This window comes from Chlorocebus sabaeus, chromosome 20 (genome assembly GCF_047675955.1).
Source record: "Chlorocebus sabaeus isolate Y175 chromosome 20, mChlSab1.0.hap1, whole genome shotgun sequence".
Lineage (NCBI taxonomy): Eukaryota > Metazoa > Chordata > Mammalia > Primates > Cercopithecidae > Chlorocebus > Chlorocebus sabaeus.
In genome coordinates, this window is record NC_132923.1 from 31,154,450 (window position 1) to 31,179,097 (window position 24,648).

Sequence of the window (24,648 nt, forward strand, 5' to 3'; positions counted from 1 at the left end):
CATCAGTTTCCTAATATGCCCCTTTTTTCTTATTTCTCGTGTGACATTTTAGTTTATATATATTTACTCATCCTGAGCAGAGTCCATATCTGCTAAGATAATTTCTTATTCTGAATATCAATTAAAGTTTCTGTATTTTCAGAATGAGAGTCACAGCTATGAGGAGAGTTAATCTTTTAACTGTATTTACAACAAACATGATTAAATGATAATCTCTTAAAATTAATCATGTTATTTCAAATTCCATATGTTAAAACATTACATATTAAAATCAATTTTTCTTTTTTCTTTTTTTTTTTTTTTTTGAGGCAGAGTCTCGCTGTGTTGCACAGGCTGGAGTGCAGTGGCGCCATCTCGGCTCACTGCAAGCTCCGCCTCCCAGGTTCACGCCGTTCTCCTGCCTCAGCTTCCCAATTAGCTGGGACTACAGGCGCCCGCCACCGCGCCTGGCTAATTTTTTGTATTTTTAGTAGAGACGGGGTTTCACCGTGTTAGCCAGGATGGTCTCAATCTCCTGACCTCGTGATCTGCCCGCCTCGGCCTCACTAAAATCAATATTTCATGATTATAAATGAGTTTATAATATCAAAATTTTGGAGGTGGCAATTATGGTAGGAAAGAATTTCACAGTCACTTTTTTTTTTCACAAAAGTAGAAGTTGAGGTTAATCCAGTATAAGCATATCTTCTCTTGCATGATGAATTAAAGAATGATGACATTGTGGTTAAAATTTTAGTTTTTAGCTTGAAGGTCTACATCAAGAACTGACTTTGCCTTTTTTTTTTTTTTTTTTTTTTTTTTTTTTAATGAAATGGAGTCTCGCTCTGTCACCCAGGCTGGCATGCAGTGGGGCGCCATCTTGGCTCACTGCAACCTCTGCCTACTGGGTTCAAGCGATTCTCCTGCCTCAGCCTCCCAAGCAGCTGGGGCCATTTTTAGACACGATATAATATATATTTTCCACCAATACTAGAATACATGTATTACCCATATTTTTTAGATGAGAAAACCAGATTTGGAAAGTTTAAGCTGTTTCCCCAAAGCACGGTGTTAAATAATCTCAGATTGTACATACCTAAGAACAGATGATCTTGCCCTAAATTTCCTCCATGTAAATATAGGCTCTGTTAGTATTTTTGTAAAAATGAGCAATCTACCTCCTTTTCTGTGCCTCTGTTTTTACATTTGCAATTTAGTGATGATAATATGATCTAAAACTAGGATTGCTGGAAGGAATAGATAATGTTATACAAAACAGTGTTTAGCACATAATGCTTAATGTCAGTTCTCATAATCATTATTGCTATTATTTAGTGCTAATAGTGATAGCAAGAGTAGTTATGGTATTTATGTAGTGTAAAGCATGAGTGTGAGGTAAGAAAAAAATGGGATGTTTAAGATACTGATACTTGATTATCACAGTTCATTTTCCCTTTTGCAGATCTATATATATATATACACACAGAGAGAGAGAGATCTGCAAATATATAGCTACAGAATATGTATCTGTAATATATCGTGCAGATGGAGATAGATTACATTCCAAGTATCCCTTGGTGTTAGGTGATCATAATAATAATGTTATAGTCAATGGGATGTGGGCAGAAGTAATGTTTCTCTCTCTCTGGCCCAGTTCGTAAGTACATCCAACAAAGTGATCATTTGTATGTTCTCCTCTTTCACTAACTGGATGCCAATGACAAAGGTGATTCTGGAATTTGCAAATGTTAGACTCTCATCTCTTTGAGCAGAGATAACCTATGTTTGAACTAAAACAAGTTTGGAGTCTAAATTCTTCTGTTTTTTTCTTTCATAGCATCATGATTCTTTTTTTCACGTAAAGTAATTTTCAGCATATCAATGTGTATCAAAACCTATAATGATACCAAGAGATTCTTCTGTCATGGCTAGATATAACCCTCATTCAGATAGAACTATGAACACAATGAATATTTATTCAAAGAACATATATTAGCATTCACTGGATAAAGTTAAAAAAAAACTGAATTAAAAATGCATAGTTTGTGTTAAAAAACATTTTTACAAAAATTAGTTTTACATTATATATTTTCAAAGCAGCATAAAAGTATAGCAGGCTTTATTATGACAACTGCCAATTCTATCAGCATAGAAGCGTTTGATTTAATAGAGACTCTTTAGTCAAAGTATTAAACTCTCTCATTGTCTAACTCATTTTTTACAACCTCCAACTATATTAATAAAACTTTTTAAAGTACCTATTTTACAATCATTGGAAACATAAATTATTAAAGTTGTCTGATTTTTATCAATTATTAATAGTGTTATTAATTCTTATAAAGATATGTAATTATTAAAAATAGAATTTGATACCTGAAAAAAATGATATCCAGAAAGATACAAATTATGTTAGCCTAGGTCAGGAAGACGTCAGAACAGAAATTTCACAGTTCACATTCCCCAGTGGAAACAAATATTAGCAGCAATTCACAGTTAAAAGTGCATTTTCAGGAGCATTGGAGTCCAGATAGGAGATTGTGAATCCCCAGTGGAGTTTAAAACCAAAAAGGTCCACTGTAAAAGGGCAGGCTTGTGCCTCAGTGGCAGGTTTACCAACCGTAGTCCTAGCTTTAGACTAGAAGCAGCCATATACTTCTGGAAGATCAGCTCTGCCATGGTTTTCACACCAGCCTCATTAGCTCAGGCACCTGGGTGGTTTCATGCCCATATCTACCCTGGGTAAAAGGCCCTCTGACATTGAACCTGACTACAGATCCTCCAACAGCCCTGTAATTTGGCTCCATCTCCACACTACCACAGTCCACGGACAGTCTTGCCTGCTTTGGTACCTAATGAGCGCTATGCCTCTTTATGCCCATGTTAACAGTCCTACTGACATTTGACTGGACAATAGCCCCTTGAAGAAGCTCAATGGCCCACTCTATCTCCATGCTATCATGGTCTAGAGGCAGTGTTACTCACTCAAAAACCTGGCAGGAGCCATGAAAATTGGCATTCCCAGTAGAAGCCTGCTGACCTCAGACTTGCCTGTAGACCCTGAAATAGCCTAATGTTCTGGATGCTGTCTTGCTCTACTGGGTTCCTGAAGGCAGTCCTGCCCACCCAGGGGTCCACTGGGGACTTTATCAATGAGAGTCTTTTTGGCAGGAGCTGTACCTATATAAGACACTAATAAAAGGACTATCATATTCAGAGTCAACTGTAGACCCAGAAGTGGCCCCACAACCCAATTCTGTTCCTGTTCACCTGCAGTCACAGAGTTAGTCCCACCAGTCTAGGTATCCAGCAGAAGAAAGTCTATATCTGCCAAAATCAGTCTGTAAACATGGATAAATGTATTTGCTCCTTCAAATGTACAGACACTAATGCAAGTCTGCAAGGATCACCAAGAATCAGACAAACATGACACAATCAAAATAAACTAATAAAGGCCCAGTAATTGACTCTAAAAAAATGGAGTTTCATAAACTGCTTGACAGAGAACTCAAAATAATCATCTGAAGGGAATTCAATGAGGTACAAAAAAAAAAAAAAATGTAGATAACTGAACAAAAATCAGAAAATTAATACATAAGTAATATTAAATGTGTAACAAAGAAATGAAGCCATACAAAAGAAAGAAATCCTGGAACTAAATAATACAATGACTTAACTTAAAAATTTAACAGGTAGCTTCAACAACAGACTCAATAATTCAGAAGTAAGAATCAGCTAACTATAAAGTAGATCATTTGAAATTATCCAATTAGAGAGGGAATAAAAGAAAAAAGAAAGTATGAAGGATTTATGGGACACCATCAAGAATAACAATGTAGTCATTACAAGAATCTGTGAAGGAAAAAAGGGAGAGAAACAGCAAAAAATATATTTAAAGAAATGACAGCTGAAAACTTTCCAAATCTAGAAGGGGAAATGAACATCTTGATTCATGAAACCCAAATTTCCAAATAGAAATAATTAAACTAACAAAAGTCAAAGACAATGAGAATTTTATAAGCAGCAAGAGTAAAAAGACATGCCACATACAGTAGAGCCTACTTAAGACTATCAGTCTATTTGTCAGCAGAAATTTTTCAGGCCAGGAATGAAATGATACATAGAAAGTACTAAAAGAAAAAAAGAAAAAAAAAAAAAAAAACCTTGCCAACAAAGAATACAGGGTGAAACTGTACATTAAGAATAAAGAAAAGATTTTCCAAGACAAACAAAAAATAAGGAAGATGTTGAACCACTAAACCTGTGTTACAAGGAGTGCTAAAGGAAGATTTTCAAGTTTTAAAGTACAGATGCTAAACAACATTAAAATGTATAAAAGTATAAATATAATTTAAAAGGTAAACAAAGAAACAGAATATTTCAATAGTGTGATAGTAGAACATAGATCATTATTAAAAGTAGTATATAAATTAGAAGACAAAAGTAGTCAGAATAACCATAACCACAGGATTATTTTAATATCAATACACTGTAAAAAGAAAATGTAACATCATTTACATAAACTGCAAATGCAAGAAAAAACATAAAGTGTAGAGTATCTGTATCCAATTGAAGTTATGTTATCAGCTAAAGCAGACTTATTTATCTAGAAAATGTTCAATTTGAGCCCATTGGACAACAAATTGCACAGTAGATACACAACAGGTAAAGGGGAATGAATCAAAGCACATCATACCAAAAATTACCAAACTACAAAAAGAAAAAGAAGAGAAGATTAAAAAAAATTACAAAGAGACAGAAAACAATTAATGAAATGGCAAAAGTAATTTCTTACCTATCAATAATTATTTTAAATGTATATGGATTAAATTGGTTACACTTAATATGATCCATTTAATCTATTATAAATAAAATCAATTTAATAAAATTTAAATGTATATGAATTAAACTTACCAACTAATTGAAACAGTGGCTGAATACATTTATATATATATATATAAATATATTACATATATATGTATGTTCTCTATAAGATATTTTTTAGATTTATGGGACAAACAGGCTGAAAGAGAAAAGATAGATAAAGATATTTCCTAAAAAAAAAAGTCGCAAAAAGAGGACAGGGATTATCATACATAAAGTAGACTTTAAGTGATAACTTGTCTCAAGAAACAAAGCAGGTCATTATATGATGATAAATTGTCAACTGAATATACAGATATAGCAATGATAAATATATAGGTACCTGATATCAAATATATCACAAATTGAATATATTCAGCTTTTTATTTGTCAATGATACTTCAATAAATCTGGGAAGGATAATTATGTAAGAAAGAAATAATTTAGTCTCTGTGAGGTCCTTTCTACAGTGGTGTGTCACATTCACTTAATGTTTAATTTATTGAAGTAGTATTCAACTAGGTATTAGTAAGAATACTTAATTAGTGTCACTATGTCCCAAGATTACCAATGATAGATATTTTTAAGTATTCTACTCTTTTATGTTTGATCTGTGCTCACACAAACCTAGAAAATCAATATATATGGCTGTATTTTTCAGATTGATGCTGTAGAATTTCTCCAGTTATGCATTATGAATAAGTTCTGGAGATCCAATATATAAAATGGCGACTATAGGTAATCATTCTGTATTGTATATTTGAAATTGGTTAAGTGTAGATCTTAAGTCCTCTAACCCAAAGCTTAACATGTGAGGTGACAGATAGGTTAACTAGGATGATGTGGTGACTCACAATATATAGTATATCAAAAAATCAAATGGTTCACTTTAACTATATAAAATTTGTATTTGTCAGTATAACCCCAATAAAGCTGAGAATAAAGAAATCAGCTTTTGGGAAACAAAAATGAATCATGTTAGTCCAAGCATTTATATATGCTCATAGGCTTATTTTAAATTACTTTATTTGGGATCTAGGCCTTTATGTAGAACATTTGAAAGCTGGTACTGGTATATTTATTTCTTTATGTTCAATCCTTTTTGACTTCCTCTATTACTCCAGTCTGTATACCTAGCAGTCTCCTCTCAAACATCTGTGCTCTTTCTTCAAATATAGTTGCTTAATCCGTTCCCAGAATGCCAAACTTGACTTTTCTTTTATAATTTAATGTACGTATTTATTCATATTGTATTGTTTCTGGCGGTTACTGGCTCAATAAATGTGTTTTAACAATGACTTTCATTCAAATCAATATTCTAAATATGTCAGTCACAACAATAAAGATGGTTTTAAAATACTTATAATCCTTTTCCAGCCTATGCATAATTAATTTAGTCCTCTCTAGAAACAATTTTACATAATAATGAAGAAATATCCCTTTCCCAATTTTCAGTCTCTCTCAAGGGCAATAAGAGATGATATTGACTAGACTATATTCCTTATGTGAACTGAATGAAGTCAGAAAAATAAAGAGCATATCTTTAAAACAAAACAATGCACTTGGCAAACATTGTAGTAAAAATGGAAAATGTTTTAGTGTTTTTCAAGTTATACTCTAGTAGTCAATTGCCTGCATGAAGGTAGGCCCTAGGTATACATATATGTATGCAAGGTAATGTTAATCATAAAATTGAGGATTTTGCCCCTAAAATATCTTAATTACACATTTTATTGTCATAATGCTTTCTGGTTCCCCACATTTAGTGCTGTGTCATAGGATTTATACCTTTTTTTACTAATTTATAATCTTTCGAAAATGAAAGCAGAATAAGGTTAAAAGATGGACTATTTCAGACAAGAGATCCAGGACAGGCCTCTTTGACTTGGGGCCATTTTATTATTACACTGAATGTGACATCATAGGCATTCAGAATCTGGTGAAAAAATCTTCTAGGAGCAGCTAACAAGAATCCTAAGACAGGAGTGTTTATGTTTGGGTTGAGACACATTCAGGAGCTGAGTGATTGACAGCAAGGGGAGCAAGACATGAGGTAGATTTGTATTCTATTCTCAGTGAAATGGGATAGCTTTAGAAGCTTTTTAATAAAAGGGATATATGTTCTAAATTTTCTACTGTAAGTATCATTCTCTGTATAGCATGGAATGTAAATAGTACAAACAGAGAAATAATGAGAATGCATTTGCTAAATTTTATAATAACTTTATTATTTTAGTTTATACTATACCAGTAGAAAGTGAACATTGAATATTTTATGATAATTTTGAGAAATTTTTATTGTAATGAATAATTTCAGCAGTATCATTAGAGTTCCTTAAGAGTTCCCCAAGAATCACTATCTTAAAAATATTTTATTATGAATATTATCAATTATTTGGCAAAATTGGAGTAATGATATAAAGAATCATAAGTAGGAGTATTCTATTGATATATAGTCTCTAAACAAAATACTTCAAATGTAAAATAATAAATATATTTCCAATTATACATGTTCTCAAAATATGTTAGATACATTTTAGACTAATGTTAGTTTTAATACTATTTTATATTAAATATTTTATATTTATGTTATTATGCTATTTATGACCCTACTAATAAACCACAAGTAATGTATTCTTGGTTAATTTTAAGATATATAGATATAGATATAGATGTATAGTTTAGTAAATTAACAACTTTTATTTAAAAATAGACTTTGAATCACAACTCAAATGTTTTCCCCATTTTATTAATTTTTACACTTATTAAGCTCCATTAAAATTATAAATTCAGATGCAGCTTGACTTACAGTGGAGTTACAACTCAATAAATCTGTTATAAATTGAAAACATTATAAGTAAAAAAAGGCATATAATGCACGTAACCTACAGAAAGTCATAGCTTAGCCTAGCCTAGCTTAAATGTGCTCAGAACACTTGCATTAGCCTACAGTTGCCAAAAGCAACTAACAAATAGTTTATTTTATACTAAAGTGTTAAATATCTCATGTAATTTATTAAATACTGTAGTGAGAATGAAAAACACAATAGTTGTGTCGACTCTCAATGTTCGATTTTAAATGAATGCATATCTTTATTGCACAGGTATAAAGTAAAAAATATGTTAAATTGAACTATCATAAGTCAGGGTCCATCTATATATCTTGCAGTAGTTACATAAATGGGGCAGAAAAAATGATCCAACGTTTGTATCATTAAAATCAAAGAATAGGGAAGTGAGAAGAGAACTACAGAATAATTCAGTGAAATAATGACTAGAAACGTTGTAAATGTGGTAAAATACATAATATACAGAGTTAGGAAACTGAACTGTAAATAGGATAAATTCAAAGAAACCCCACATATTATGAAGACCCCTTAAAACTCAACAAGACATGTCACAGTGAAATTTCTGAACATTGAAGACAAAGCAAAACCTTGAAAATAGCTAGAGAGAAATGATTCATTACCTACCAATACAAATGACAGTGTACTTCTCAACTGACATGATGGTGTCTAGAAAAAAATTGCACAATATTTTTAAGTGCAGAAATAAGATTAACTATTAACTATGAACTCTATATCCAGTGAAATTTTTATCATGAATGAAGGGGACTTAAAGACATTCCATGTCAAAGAAATAGTAAAATAATTTGGGTAGCATACCTTGAGGACATCATTGAAAAATGGCCGAAGGAAATTCTTCATAAAGCAAATAAATTATAAAAGAACAAATCGTGGATCACCAGGAAAAAAATTCAACTGAAAGAATAGATATGTGGACACATGCAATAGACTACCTTCACAAGTTGGATAATTCATTCATTGTATAATTCATGCAATAGGCTATCTTCATGAGTTGTATAATTCATATTGATGATTGAAACTAAATAGTGACATCATCAGATAAAAAAGAAAATTATAATTAAAAGTCAGAAAGTAAAAGATTTGAATGAAAGTCAGTCTTCTACACTGCACTTGAAATGTTAAAATGTTGATATCATTAGACTGTGTTAAGAGTCATATGAATAAAGTAATACACAGAGCAAATATACTAAGACATACACTCAAAGTATTATGAAAAAATTAAGATAGAATTCTAAAAAAAATTTTCAAGTATCCAAGAAGAAGGCAAAAAAAAAAAAAAAATAGAGAGAAACAATGGAATAAGAAGCAAAGGAAACAAGCAGAAGATAAATAATAACATGGGAAATGTTTCTCTGATATAGCAGTATTGTTTTTTTTAATTGTACTTGGTTAGACATGTCAATTTAAAGAAGCAATGGACAGAGAAGATAAAACACACAGCCTATCCATATGCTGTTTACTGGAAAATTTACTTCATATTTTACAACATGCATAGATTTAAAGTTAAAAGGATGGGAAAAATATACCATCAATTATACTTCAAATGTAAGTTGCTGGACCACATCTCCAGAGTCTCTGTTTCAGTAGTTCCAGCGTGGGATCTGAAATGCTGTATTTTTCTTTATTTTTTAACTTTTATTTTAGTTTCAGGAGTACATGTACAAGTTTGTTATACAGATAAATTGTGTGTCACAGGGGTTTGGTGTACAGGTTATTTTGTCACCCAGATAATAACCATAGTACCTGATAGGTAGTTTTTCTATCCTCTTCCTCCTTTCACACTCCACCATCAAGTACTCCCCAGCATCCATTGTTCCCCTCTTTGTGTCAATGTGTATCCAGTGATTAGCTCCCACTTATAAGTGAGAACATGCAATGTTTGGTTTTCTGTTTCTGCATTAATTTGCTTAGGGTAATGGCCTGCAGCTGCATCCAAATTGCTGCAAAGGACATGATTTTTTTCTTATTATGGCTGCATAGTATTCCGTAGTATATATGGACTACATTTGCTTTATTCATTCCACAGCTGATGGACATGTAGGTTGATTCCGTGTCTTTGCTGTTGTGAATACCGATGTGATACACATACAGGTGCATGTGTCTTTTGGTAGAATATTTATTTATCTTCATGTATTCAGTAGTGTGTTTGCTGGGTTGAATGGTAGTTCAACCCTCAGTTCTTTGAGAAATCTCCAAACTGCCCTTCACAGTGGCTGAACAAATGTATATTCCTACCAACAGTGTATAAGCCTCCCTTTTTTTCTGCAATCCAGTCAACATCTGTTATTTTTTGGCTTTTTAACAAAAGCTATTCTGACTGGGGTTAAATGGTATCTCCTGTTTTGATTTTAATTTCTCTGATGATTAGTGATAATGAGCATTTTTCCATATGTTTCTTGGTTGCTTATATATCTTTTTTTGAGAAGTGTCCGTTCATGGCCTTTGCCTACTTTTTAATGGGATTATTTGTTTCTTGATTGGTCTTTTAAATTCCTTGCAGATTCTATTAGGCCTTCGTCCGATGTGTAGTTTGCTAATATTTTCTCCCATTCTGTAAGTGGTGTGTTTACTTTGTTCATAGTTTCTCCTGCCTTGCAGGAGCTCTTTAGTTTAACTAGATTAAAACTTTTCGAGTTTTGTTTTTGCTACAATTGGTTTTGAAGACTTAGTCATAAATGCCTTCCTAGAGTTTGTTCTAGGATTTCCCTGTCTTAATTACATCGTGAAAACATAGTTTCAGCTTTAAGTATTTATTCAGATGACTACAAATAATAGAAAGAATATGGAAAATTTTGTTCGTTTAAATAAATGTAATATTGTGTCTTGTAAGTTGACAATCGTCAGGCTATATGTTCGTACTCTGCCATCATTCAAGTTTATAGTCTTAAATTAAAAACTAGATAGCAATTTATGCATATATTTAAAAGTGAATTTAGTAGGTATTCCTGTGTTGATGTTAGTTTGGGTTATTTTAGTTGTATTTTTCAAATTTGGACTTCTTTTTCATAAAATCAGAAGCAAAAAAAAAAAAAAAAATAGAAAAAAAATGCCAGTAGCTGAAATTGTATACAAATATTCTGCTTTACGTGGGAGATGAATTTTACTTATCAAATAGACGGAGTCATCATCAATGAAACACTAATATAAAATGAACATTTGTCACGTAAGACTGCTTTTATAAAATAAAATGTTTAAAAATCAAATATCCTCGAGAGCTGGATAATGTTTATACAAAAAACGTTTTAGATATGCTAGGACAACTAATAACAATGTTAAATTCATGATATAAAGATTTATTAAAAATATAGGGATTAAGAAAAAAATAAATTATACTTACTCTTTTAAATATATGTATGTAGTAATAGAATTAAAGGTTAACAATGTGTGCATTCATTCATAGAAGGCTGAGAAAGCTACAAAACTTTGTGTTTAAATGATATACATTTAAATGTCGTCATGATTTCCAAAATTAGAGTTGATAGCATGCCCATTTTTTTTCAGAAAAAGGCTTTAAACTGATTTTCATAGTATAATGTTGTCTGATCATTTAAGGTTAGTAACATTCCTTCAAAGAATAATTGTGCTAATAATTTTTAAGCCATGTGTAATCATCAAGATCCACATAAAAACTGTGATTATTTTATCTTCCTAGACAGTGAAATAAAATAATTTTGAACAAAGTTAAAGTATGTTCTCAATTTCATCCAAGACAAACTAAAAGGCTAAAAATTGAAAATATTTTATAAATCATTCTGAATAATATTACTGAATCATCTAGAGTATGATCAAGACCAAACATTTTTCTACATAAATACATTAAATGAATACAAATTGTTTCTCTCACTATGAAGAACTCAACACTTATTGCAAATTCAAAATTCACAGCAATTCTCCAGGTAGAAGTTGATGGTTTTGTGCTGATTAGAAAACAAATGTAAAGAAGGCTATTTTAAGATAGGCTGCCTGTGTTCAACATAAGGCCAAATCTAATGGAGGTCAAATAATTTGTAAATACAGTCATACAAAAAAGCATCTATAGTTCAATTGGCAATAACATCTTCTTCTCAGGCTCCTGTCTATAATTTCTATGAATAAGATTATGTAATTCACAGGATTTTTGTGATTAAATGTGTGACCACAAAAAACTCTAGAGAAAATCAAAATCAAATAATTTATTGAAATGAATATAATTAAATATTATATCTAAAATGATATATACATAATTTCAAAACAATATCCATGTTTCAAAATATAATTTTACATTTTTTATTTAAATAGAGTTACATGTTTTATTTAAGTCATAAATTATGTCAAGGAATATATAAGGAAGATAGTTAATGCCTAGAAATGTAATAAAAATATTTTAATGCTTTCTCTATATGTTTTGATTCATAATTAAGAAAGTACCTAAGAATGACATGAATCAAAAATATAGAAAAAATTATGAGATTCATAATTGTAAATCACATAAATTATAATTATTTGTGACAATAAATTATGAGTGGTTTATAAATCATTTCTGATAACAGTTAATTAACAAAAAGTTACTTCAACCATTCTGAGAAAAACAATTTGAAACTTTATTATAAATGATATTATTTATCCATAGAAAATAATCCCTAAATTAATTATAATTTGCAAATTGAAAATGTATGCTGGTATTCATCTAAACCATCTAAATTTGTTAATATTTTAATCTTTTACAATATATTGGATACAACAAATTATAAAATGAAACATTCTAAAATAAAATTATATGACATTCTGCATGAGTTGGTGACCCAGTTATTGTGGAAGGATAACTGATAGTCTTCAGCAAGTTGTTGAATATTTTCCCCTGTAAGTCTGTGGTTTTCAAGAACATAGTGAACTTACAATATTACTCTAAGCTTCTTTCAATTTTATAAACTCTTTCTAATGAAGAAATAATCTGATCACCATACACTGACAATGGATAATACATGTTATTAGAATATCAAACGTCTTAGTTAAATTTTCACATCAGAATTCAATTTTTATTTTTCTTCTGTGTTATTCTATACCACTTCTGGTTAAATTTCAGTAAATGTTATTTCTACACATGAACTTAATAGGGATTACTTCCATGGCAACTGGTATACGTTTTCAGTAAATAATAGCTTTGAAGGTATTGTATCTTTGGGATTATGTTTTGAGTTATTCTGTTGACCCTAGGGACTTTTATATTTATTTTTTCTTGGAAGGACTTAATTTGAAGAACAAAAGATCAGATCAGATTTAAGTTAGAATAGATGTTTCTCTTTTTTTTCTCTGAGAAATATTGACAGAGACAGAGACGTGCTTGCACCCTGTGTTACATAATTGACAATTTAAAACTAAATTAAACCAGTTATTTCGAGATATGATTGATATTTCAAAGACATTGTTTCCATTGGTAAAATATATTCATTCACATTTGCCTTCACAATTATTTATTCCTTAGGGATTATACCTATTTTGTTTACTCTACAGTCAGAAAATCACATGGGATTTACCCTATAGAGGCTATAGAATATTTAATTTTTAATATAATTTCATTTTTATTCTTATTTATATATAAATATAATTTGATAATAAATAATGGATAATAATTATTTTAGTTTTTATTTTCTCAATGAATATTTATTCAGTTTTCTAACATGGTAATTATCCAGAAGGACACTGAACATAGACTAGTTAGCAAATGGACATTGGCCCTGATCTCATGAAGGAAGCATTTAATTAGGAAACATTACAATTTCACATAAGTGTAATTTTATCTTCTTGTATGAATGCAGAAGACTAAGAGAAGTGATAAGACAAAATAGAGTTACACACATTAAAGTAGTAAACATCCATAAATCTATCAAGATTTAAAGTGTTTCAAACACATCAGAGGGATAATCCACAGTATATGAAACCGGCACATAAAATGCTGCCTTAGTTGAGAGAACAACCTTGAACAACAGAAAATGAGCAGTTCTTTTAAGTATTTCTACATTTCTGGGCCTTTCTATTCCTATTTTCCTGACCACGTTGCAGGTCTCGAATAAGCCTTTTAGTTCTTCTTTTCATGTGTTTTAGACATTTGTGGTTATTTTTCCAGCTTCTTCATTGATGGATTACATACTGTTCTATATATTTTTTTCATTATCTCTAGAGAGCACAGCACCTGTGTTTATCTGTGTATAGCCTGCACTTTGTCATACAGAACTACATTAATGTGATTTTTTTTTTTTTTTTTTTTTTTTTTTTTAAGATGGAGTCTCATTCTGTTGCCCAGGCTGAAATGCAATGGAACAATATCAGCTCAGTGCAACCTCCACCTCCTGAGTTCAAGCGATTCTCCTGCCTCAGCCTCCAAGTAGCTGAGATTACAGGCGCCTGCCACCACGCCCGGCGAATTTTTGTATTTTCAGTAGAGGTGGGATTTCACCATGTTGGTCAGGCCGGTTTCGAATTCCTGACCTCATTTCTTTCCACAAAGCCCCCAGCTCTGTGTATCTTGTAAAGATATAATTGCCTTTTAAAAAATGTTTCCTTAACTTGGAAGAACACTGCTACTGAAACCACTAGAATCAACAAAGATGCTCAGCACACAAAATGCTTAATTATGGGGTTAATATAAGCAAACTTTTCTATGAAGTTCTTTACACACGCTACTTGCAAATCTTCATCAGCCACCCATTCCTTAACACTTCAAGGGGTTGCCTGAATAATTCTTCCGGAACTTATCTCGAGTAAGGTTATTAAAGACCTCATATCGTGAATGCAGTGAACATATCTTAATCCTAATTTGCCTTGCCCTGCCTTTAGCACCTTACAAGGTTGGCCTTGTTTTTCTCTAAAAATATTATCTGTCTTGAATTTTCTATTTCTATTTCCATGAAATGCCATTTTACGTTTTCCTGCTATTTTTCTGGACATTCCTTTGTCGTATCTCGTCAGCTCCTCTTAATTTATACACTCATTAATGATTAAAGTTTTTCTGAAATTTATAGTGGAAGTTTAAAAAATTTTAGTGGCATCTACTCTGGTTATTTCAGTTACAGTCTCTTTGTGAGAGCTCTCATATTCATATACCCAGTTGAGATTGCTCTAGGGCCTAAATATGGAGCTTCTTACTGACAACCACCTTGAACTGTCTCACCAGCACTACTTGTTTAACACAAATCTCCTCTCCAAACATATATATTCTCTGTGTTCCCTAAGTCAGGAAATTACACCATGGTTTACATAATGGTTTTCCCTCAGCCCCAAATCTGGGATTATTCTTGATTCTCTTATTTGTCATCAATTCTATCACAAATCTAATTTATTCTATATCATACATACCTCTGAAACCCACCCGCCATCTTGTTCCTCATTGCCAAGTGGCCATCATTTCTCCTCTGGATTATTGTAATACTCTCTTAAGTGATGTTTCAAAACTAATTCTTCCTACTTTGTTATTCTTCATTCTTTAAGATCTCCTTTCGTAAATGTAAAACTGATGGTCATCTGATGTATAGAACAATTCAAGGCCTTCCTAGTGATGTTAGAACAGACCCAAAATCTGGCCAATAATACCATTCAGGAAAGGTTTCTTTCTGTCTAACTTTCTAGGATCTTTTCACATATCTATTCCTTTAACTCTCCATGCCTTAGCTATATTGACTTTCATTTGGTTCCTTTATTTGTCATGGTTAATTCAAGCCCTAGGTCAGTTTTTCTATTCTTGAAAAGACATTTAACTCTTACTATTCCTTTATACGGGTATTTGCACGAGAGCACAAACCTATATAGATTCTTCTATTAATTCTTCACATAGAATGCTGAAATTCAATTCCTTATAATTATTATAATTGAAATTTATTACATGATAAATATATATTTTCTATGATATTGAAGTTTTCCATTAGCACAGCACTTGTGTTAGTCTTGTTCATCATTATAGTCTAAGTATAGAGTTTGATAAATTGTAAGCATCAAATAAAAAGATATTTGAATAAAAATGAATACATCAAAAACCTTATCTAAAGAGAATAATTAAAACTGTTTCAATGAAGAAAAAACACAGAGGCCAAATTTAATTTAAAAATTTACTAAACCTTAAAAGCAAAAAGTGCATCCTATTTTATTGTTCTGAAATTAAATCTAGTGCAGATGAGCCAGGGCCCACAGCCAGTGAGGTAAGAATTTATAAAATCTTGAAGAAATTCAAAATGAAGCAACACTGTTCCCTAGAGTTTAGAAGACTAGTGTTTTTCAGGAGTATACATTTTTGAAATTTTACTTCTGTTCTTTTAAAATTATTACTCAGATTTTATTGTACCAAATAAACTGTATTTATATATTTTTAAGTCTATGCATATAGGCAAATATCTCTAAAATGTCTCTTCTAATAAAAATACTTACATATACACATTTAGATATTTTGTGTGTTTATCCAGTAAGTGTATTAATTCAAATCTTATGTTTAGCAGTTATTAATATTCCTTTTGCACAACATCATAGGCTTCATAGACAGACGTTCCGGGAGCTAGGATTCCTATACTGGAAACGTTGCGCTGTACACCAATTATACTTTAACATATTTAAGCAATTTGTTGAATTCTTATTCACTAAACGTTCTTTTCTCATCTTCTGGCCTGGCTCAGTGGGTCATGCCTGTAATCCCAGCACTTTGGGAGGCCAAGGCAGGCAGCAGGCAGATCACTTGAGGTCAGTTGTTTGAGACCAGCTTGGTTAACATGGTGAAACCCTGTCTCTAATAAAAACACAAAATTAGTCAGCTTGGTGGCACACACCTGTAATCCCACCTACTTGGGAGGCTGAGACAGGAGAACCGTTTGAACCCAGGAGGCAAAGTTTACGGTGAACTGAGATCAGGCCACTGCACTCCAGCCTGGGTGACAGAGAGACTCCGTCTCAAAATAAATAAATAAAAAAATATAAAAGTAAATGTATTTCCCATCTTCTAGTAAATTGCTGTTTTCAGAATTGATCGTAAATCTATACTTTCTGGGCTTTCATCCTTTTAAACATCTTAGCCAAAAACTTCTGTACTCCATTTTGTCTAATATATTCATTGATGAAATGGGGAGTAATTCTCATAATGCTAAATATCTTATTATATTAATTTAGTGTGTTGATACTACTGCCTGAAATACACTTTTAATCTTCAACTTTATTGTATGAATTTAAAATATGCCTATTATATTAGTATGAATCTTTTAGTATTTTAATATTGTTACATTTTACTCCTTGATTAACACCAAGTAGGCTACAAAATACATTATATTTTATACTAATATTTTAAATACATAATAAACATTTTATCTACTTCTTTGGAATAAGTTACTAACATTTCTAAATATAGTTGAAGGAATATAATGAAGTCCTTAAGTGCAAACTAGTTGATTTTAGATGTATTCAATGTTTCATAAAACATTCAGTAAAAATGGCAATGTATTTTTAAAAGATATTAATACAAAGACTGGAAATTTACATAGATTAATACATGAAAAGTAACTCAGTTTTTATTCATAAAAAGAATAATTCTTTTTAAAGATATAGTTTGGTCTTAAGTTGTGTTTTTTGGCTCATTTCGTTGAAATGGTAAGCTTGCTTGGCTCTTAAATTAATATTTTTTCAAAGAAGACATTATATAGTCACAACAATAACCAAATACTCCTTTATTTATATATGTCGACAGTCAAGTGTATAAGATATACTCAAGCTAAACTGTAATACCTTCAGTGAAACATTTGTCCAATAAAACACCTTTGGTAAACGTTTGCTATTTTTTCCAAGTGCCATAATCAAGATTCATTTAATTAATGAAACCTTTAATGTAATTTCACCTTCTTTTCCTTTTTAGGTTAATAATTATCAAACTCATGGCAATGCTGGACTTTAGCTGATCACCGTGCTTCTGGAAAATAACAAAAGTTAAGACAGTCGTTCACCATTTTGTGTGTCCAAGGACCACCTACTTTTTACATATGCCAAGAACTACCCACCTCCACTCTTCAGTTAAGACTTACTGTCCACTCTGCCCCGTGACTCCCCCATGTCTTGGGGATGACTCCCTTGTACCTGAAGCTATACTACTGTAAACCTCCTTTCTTTTTTTAAGATGTTTGTCATTAATGAATGTTCATTCTATTGCAATAGCCTGAATAAAATCATTTTCTCAATTGTTCAGTACGTATTATCTGTGACAAAAGAAAAGACAGGTTGTAATTTGGTATATATTAATAATTTTAGTCTTTTTATTTATGAATTATTCTGTCTTTCAAAATGCATGATAAAATGTAATTTGTCTTTTTATTTCGAGAGGGAGTCTTGCTCTGTTGTCCAGGCTGTGACACAATCTTAGTTTACTGCAACCTCCACCTCCAGATTTCAAGCAATTCTCCTGCCTCAACCTCCCAAGTAGCTTAGATTACAGGCGCCCACCACCACAACTGGCTAATTTTTGTATTTTTAGTAGAGACGAGGTTTCACCATGTTGGCGAGGCTGGTCTCGAACTCCTGACCTTGCAACCTGTCCATCTTAGCCTCCCAAAGTGCTGGAATTACAGGCACGAACCACCACACCTGGCTGTAAAATGTAATTTTATACAAAATTTTATACAAAGTTATAGACACAAGTTTAAATAGTTATATATATATATAACTACATATATATATATATCTATGTGTATGGACATGCAAATATACTGTATTGGCCTGTTATCATGCTGCTAATAAAGACATGCCCAAGACTGAGTAATTTATAAAGGAAAGAGGTTTAATTGACTCACAGTTCCACGTGGCTAGGGAAGTTTCACAATCATGGCAGAACGTAAAGGGGAAGCAAGACACCTCTTACATGGCAGCAGGCAAGAAAGTTTGTGTAAGGGGAACCCCCTTTGTAAAACCATCAGATCTTGTGAGACTTATTCACTATCGCGAGACCTGAATGGAAAGACCTGCCTACAGGATTCAATTACTTCCCACCAGGTCCCTCCCACAACACGTGGAATTATGGGAGCTATAATTCAAGATGAGATTTGGGTGGGGACACAGCCAAGCCGTATCATACACACAGATTATTCACCTGAATTAAATAAAAGCAAATAATAGAAAGAAGAGAAATATTAAATAAATATGGAATACTTTTCATAAACTTTATATGTATGTACACATTTGAACACATGTAGACATAGTTTATGGTGGCTACATGAAAAGATTAGGTAGAAATAGGTCATTTCAATCTCTTAAACTAAATAAGAGATTTCTTATCCAAAATAGATTTCTGAAATCTTTATATGTTTTTATTTGGGTTCAGCAAAATCTTTTGACTTTTTTTAATTTTATTTTTTATTTTTTATTTATTATTATTATTATACTTTAAGTTCTAGGGTACATGTGCATAACGTGCAGGTTTGTTACATATGTATACTTGTGCCATGTTGGTGTGCTGCACCCATCAACTCGTCAGCACCCATCAACTCGTCATTTACATCAGGTTTAACTCCCAATGCAATCCCTCCCCTTAGCACCACAAAGCACCTCAGTAAGAGGATAATGAAACACTCAAAGGGTAGTAAGTTCAAAAATCTCTCTCCATTTAAAAAGTTATTTCTTTATAAAAATTTCATTTTCCTGCTGATAGAATACAGAAATAAAACTCAAATTTTGCTTAGTGACATAGTGAAGTCATATTCAGGATATGGATTTTTACCTTACCAAAGAGGTAATAATGAAGACATGTAGGTTTCCTATTCAGCCTTTGTACTCAAAGTTTAAATTCAAAAAATGAGAGACCCTGTATCTTAGAATACCTTGCCCTCTCTTAGCAACCACATTATTGCAATTCAAACTGCTAACATTCTAAAATCCCCTTTTTAAATAAGGATAGAACATGCTGAAGAAAAAAGTTACAACAAGAAAATATACGGGAACAAAATGCCTATGAAGTGCAGAAGTCTGCATAACTAAACCACTCAGAGTAGAGGAAAAAAGCAAGATTCCAAAGATCCAATAAAGTCAATTCTTAAAAACATATAAATCAGTTCCTACATTTTTGATCAAGTTCAGTTTTCTCTGTCCTTAATCATATATTAAGATAATCTAAGATAAATTATCTTATATTTTGCAAAACAGCCATAAGTATAAAAAATACTGGAAGAATAATCAGCATATTAAATTCATGAAAAATGTTTACAACATGAAGAATTTTCAGAAATTGTATACCCAAATAGAGTGTACAAAAACATTTTCTAATAATTGTTGCTTGAAACTAAATATTTAATTTTTTAAAATTATAATAGAACCATACTAAATAATATGCCTAAATAAATCTACAAAACAGTTCATTGTTTTCTACTATCAAAAATAAACATATATTTTTATATTTATTCTAAAACATTGCAATCATATTAAATTTGAGAAAAATAATAGCCACAGAAGGCACAATTTTGGTAATTTTTTAAATGAGAACAAAATATTAAAGAATATAGGCCTGGCGTGTTGGCTCACGCCTGTAATCCCAGCACTTTGGGAGGCTGAGACAGGCAGATCACGAGGTCAGGAGATAGAGACCATCCTGGCGAACACGGTGAAACCCCGTCTCTACTAAAATACAAAAAAAAATTAGCCGGGCGTGGTGTTGGACGCCTGTAGTCCCGGAGGCGAAGCTAGCAGTGAGCCGAGATCGCGCCACTGCACTCCAGTCTGGGCGACAGAGCGAGACTCAGTCTCAAAAAAAAAAAAAAAAGAATATATTTATTTGGTGAGAAATGTATTAAATAGTCTATTGCAGCAGGGTAGGGCAGCATTAGATCCTCAAGTTTAATTTTCTTTTTTTTTCTTTCTTTTTTTTTTTTTTTTTTTTAAATTTTGAGACGGTTTCCCTCCCAGGCTGGAGTACAGTGGCGGTCTTGGCTAACTGCAACCTCCACCTGCCAGGTTCAAGCTATTTTACTGCCTCAGTCTCTCTAGCTGGGATTACAGAAGCCTGCCACCATGTCCAGCTATTTTGTATTTTTAGTAGAGACGGGGTTTCACCATGTTGGCCAGGCTGGTCTCGAACTCCTGACCTCAGTCAAGTCGATCCGTCCACTTCGGACTCCCAAAGTGCTGGGATTGCAGGCATGAGTCACCATGCCCAGCCTCAAGTTTAATCCTTAAGTGAGTCAATCAGCTACAGTTCTGTTCAAAGCTTTGAGTGCACCTAAAATTTCATCCAACATCTATTACCTTTCATCATATCCTAAAACAGCTTGAAGACGTATATGATTTTATGAAAAATAACCTATAAAATAAAACAACAAAATTAAGGGTTTATATTTTGAAGCAACAATATTCACCTATAGTTAATGAATGCACAGTTAGAGTGAAAAAAAAATAGAATTTTGGTGAATTCTGAAATGGTTCCACCCTATTCAAACAAGTTGTATTAATGTATGCATACATTTCTTAATATATAAAATACTCAAATTGCTATGAATACAAAAGCTTACACGTTTCCAGTGAAAATAACCTTTGTCAAAACTTTGCTTGATTTGCTGTATATTGATTAATTTTGTTACTATAAAACAAAAAGATATCTTCTAATTGAAAAATATCAAACACAAAGTTTTGAATTATAAAAGCAGCCTCTGGCAAATAATAATTTTTACCTAGCACCAAAATTAACATATTCAAATGGCGTATGCAAGCATTGGGCACAGATAAAGCATTCTTTTCAAAGAGTATCCCAAAACCAACAGATGCAACAACCAAAGCTATCATTTCCCTCCTATGTTAACATGTATTTCAATTTTGGATTAAGAAGTTTTGACAATGTATGCAGAAACACAATTCACTAAAGGAAACTAGTATGGTTTTGGAGATTTTTTTCTTTTATACACTGTTGATTGCATAGAGAAAAAAGTTATTTATAGCCTTCTCCCTATTTTCTTTTTTCCTTTGTTTTTTTTTTTTGTTTTTTTTTTTTTTTTTGAGACGGAGTCTCGCTCTGTTGCCCAGGCTGGAGTGCAGTGGCAGGATCTCAGCTCACTGCAAGCTCCACCTCCCGGGTTTACGCCATTCTCCTGGCTCAGCCTCTGGAGTAGCTGGGACTACAGGCGCCCACCACCTCACCTGGCTAGATTTTTGTATTTTTTTAGTAGAGACGGGGTTTCACCGTGTTAGCCAGGATGGTCTCGATCGCCTGACCTCGTGATCTGCCCGTCTCGGCCTCCCAAAGTGCTGGGATTACAGGCTTGAGCCACCACGCCCGGCCAAGCTTCTCCCTATTTTCAAGCCAACCAGCCATCCTAAATTCATAGATTTTATTCTAAAATATAACAAATCTAGACCATGATATTATTGCCTGCTCCAAACAATGGCCTTTCCCTCATTTATACCATTAACTTCACATTCCAATAATTCTCAAAGATATTTCTTAATATTGGAAGTGTAAAGAATACAATATTGGGAGCTGATTTAATAAATAAAATATTAGGAGGTCATTATAATTTTACAGGAATGTCTAAATGAGATAATTTATTCACTCTTTTATGTTAATCTTTTTCTACATAGCATCACATAAGATAATGGAGGTGTGATTTTTTCAGCAATTTTTGCTAGTTTAATAAATGACTTAAATGACCTCCTCATCCATATTCATTTTGAAATTATACTTAGTATATTAATATAAAAGAATAAGTGTAATACCATTGAATCTACTATGCATTACATTTCATGATTCTTTATTATTGTTTTGATCAGGGAATAAAGAAAAATATCTTTGACTAGTTTTGATATCCTGAAAGTTTATCACATTTTTTTTTTCTTGACTGAATAACCTCCTATTTTGGGAAGTCCTTAATGCTTTTACTTTAATCATAAAATTAATTGGTAGATTATCTCTTCATATATGTATGTGTTTGTATGTAGGCATATGTGTGTAGTAAATCAAAATAAGTTGAAAAACAATATTCTCTGATAACCTCTACATATTACAAGCTAATTTTTATCTGGATAATTTATAGAATTTATATTTTCAAATGAATTTTATTTTTCAATTGTCTATACCACCACTGGCAAGCTCAAAGTCTCCCAATACACTCTTCATGGGCCTGTGGGCAACGGAAAATGATACAGAGGCCAATATTTTCCCCTTTGCCTGTTGGTAATGGATAGGCAAGAGGCTTGCCAAAAAAAATCAGATCTTATTCCTCAGATCCCAAATCCTATAAATCAACAGATGCTGTCCCAAATATCAATAAGTTGAAATTGAGATCTGAAAAGCCTTTGTGATAAGATGTCTCTAAATTGGCTCCTAAATGTCTCTATTTCTGGTATTTGTACCTTATGAAGTGTTCTCTTTTTGAGTGTGACCTGGACTCTTTGAAATGCTACTAATTAGTAAAATACTGCATATATAATGAGATATTACTTGGAAAACTACTTTACAAAATTGACTGTTGACTTTCATCTAAGCTGCTCTTCCTCACTCCCTGGCTTGCTCACTTTCTGGGAAGACATTTGTCATACCGTGAGGTACCCTATGAAAAATCTCAAACTGCAAGAAGTGAGAGGCTCCAGACAATAGCCAGGTAGACACTGAGGCTTTTCATTCAAAATCTTTGAGGACCTAAATATTTCCATGAACCAAATAAATGAACTTGACATTCCACCCTCCCCAGGTTGCCCTTCAGATAAAACTGCAGCCCTGGCCAACAGTGTGATTAAAAAAACAAGAAACTTGAGCCAGAGGTATTCAGCTGAGCCACTTTCAGCATTCAGTCATTAGAAACTTTTAAGTTGATCAATTTGGAGTAAATCGTTATGTAGCAACAGGTAACTGATATAATCTTCTACCTACCTATTGTTAGGATATATGGAGCTTAAGGAAAAAATGCAGTTTTATAGAGATACAGTGAGAAACTGCAGAATGGCATGCACAGGTGGAAATTAATTAGGGAATTGGGGCATGTGAATATGCTTAAACTGTTTGAGCCTGTTAGGTACATATTTGCTTTAGTGGGATAAATACATTTTAAAAGTCCAGGATGGCACAGACATTAGTATTATTAATTCACTTATCTCATATTTTATTTCAGTGTTAACTACTCATCTATATCAAATCAATTATGCTCATTGGATTATTTTACTTTTATTCAAATTTTGTTATCTGGTACTTATTATATAGAATATGCAAATTGAAGTCCTGTCCTTCAGCAATCAATAAGGTAAAGGAGAAGAAAGACAAAAATAAGTAGAATTTTATGATACTTTAAGATACAAACAGACTTCACTTTGCATAATAGTGTGAGACCATAAAAATTACCATGAAAGCTGAAACTGTGCAAATAAACCTTAATAATCAATGGGGAAAATTATGATTGTTCCATGACCTATAAAATATTTATTAAGAATTTTAAAATGCTCTTACTGTGGGTGCAAACATATATAGGGAAATAAAAAATAGTAAAACTAATATTTATTTAGTACACTGTAATTTTTAAACTTAAAAAAATTAAGTGTTTTATTTCTTTGTAAAAAACTTATCAAGAATATTTTGAATATTGATTGCCTTCTTGTTGTATAACTTACACCACAAAGCAGGAATCTTTTTGTATGCCTTGGAGAATTGTTATATTCCTTTCTAAATTTGGATCAGCCCCCAGTATTTTATTCTTTACACTTCCAACATTAAGAAATATCTTTGAGAGTTATTGGAATGTGAAGCTGTGCATTGTTTTTGCTTCCTGTATGTCATCTCCAGTCTTTTACCATAATCAGCTTCTTTATTTACATTGATAAGTTCACCTTCACTAAATTAACTCTGGCTGCTTATCTAGAGCCTTTCAGGCAGTGGCAGTGTCGACATTGACACAATCTGCCATTTCACCTGTAAAATCTACATAGTGTTACATATTATGTATTAAATAGAGATTATATATGGTATAATGTATTATATATG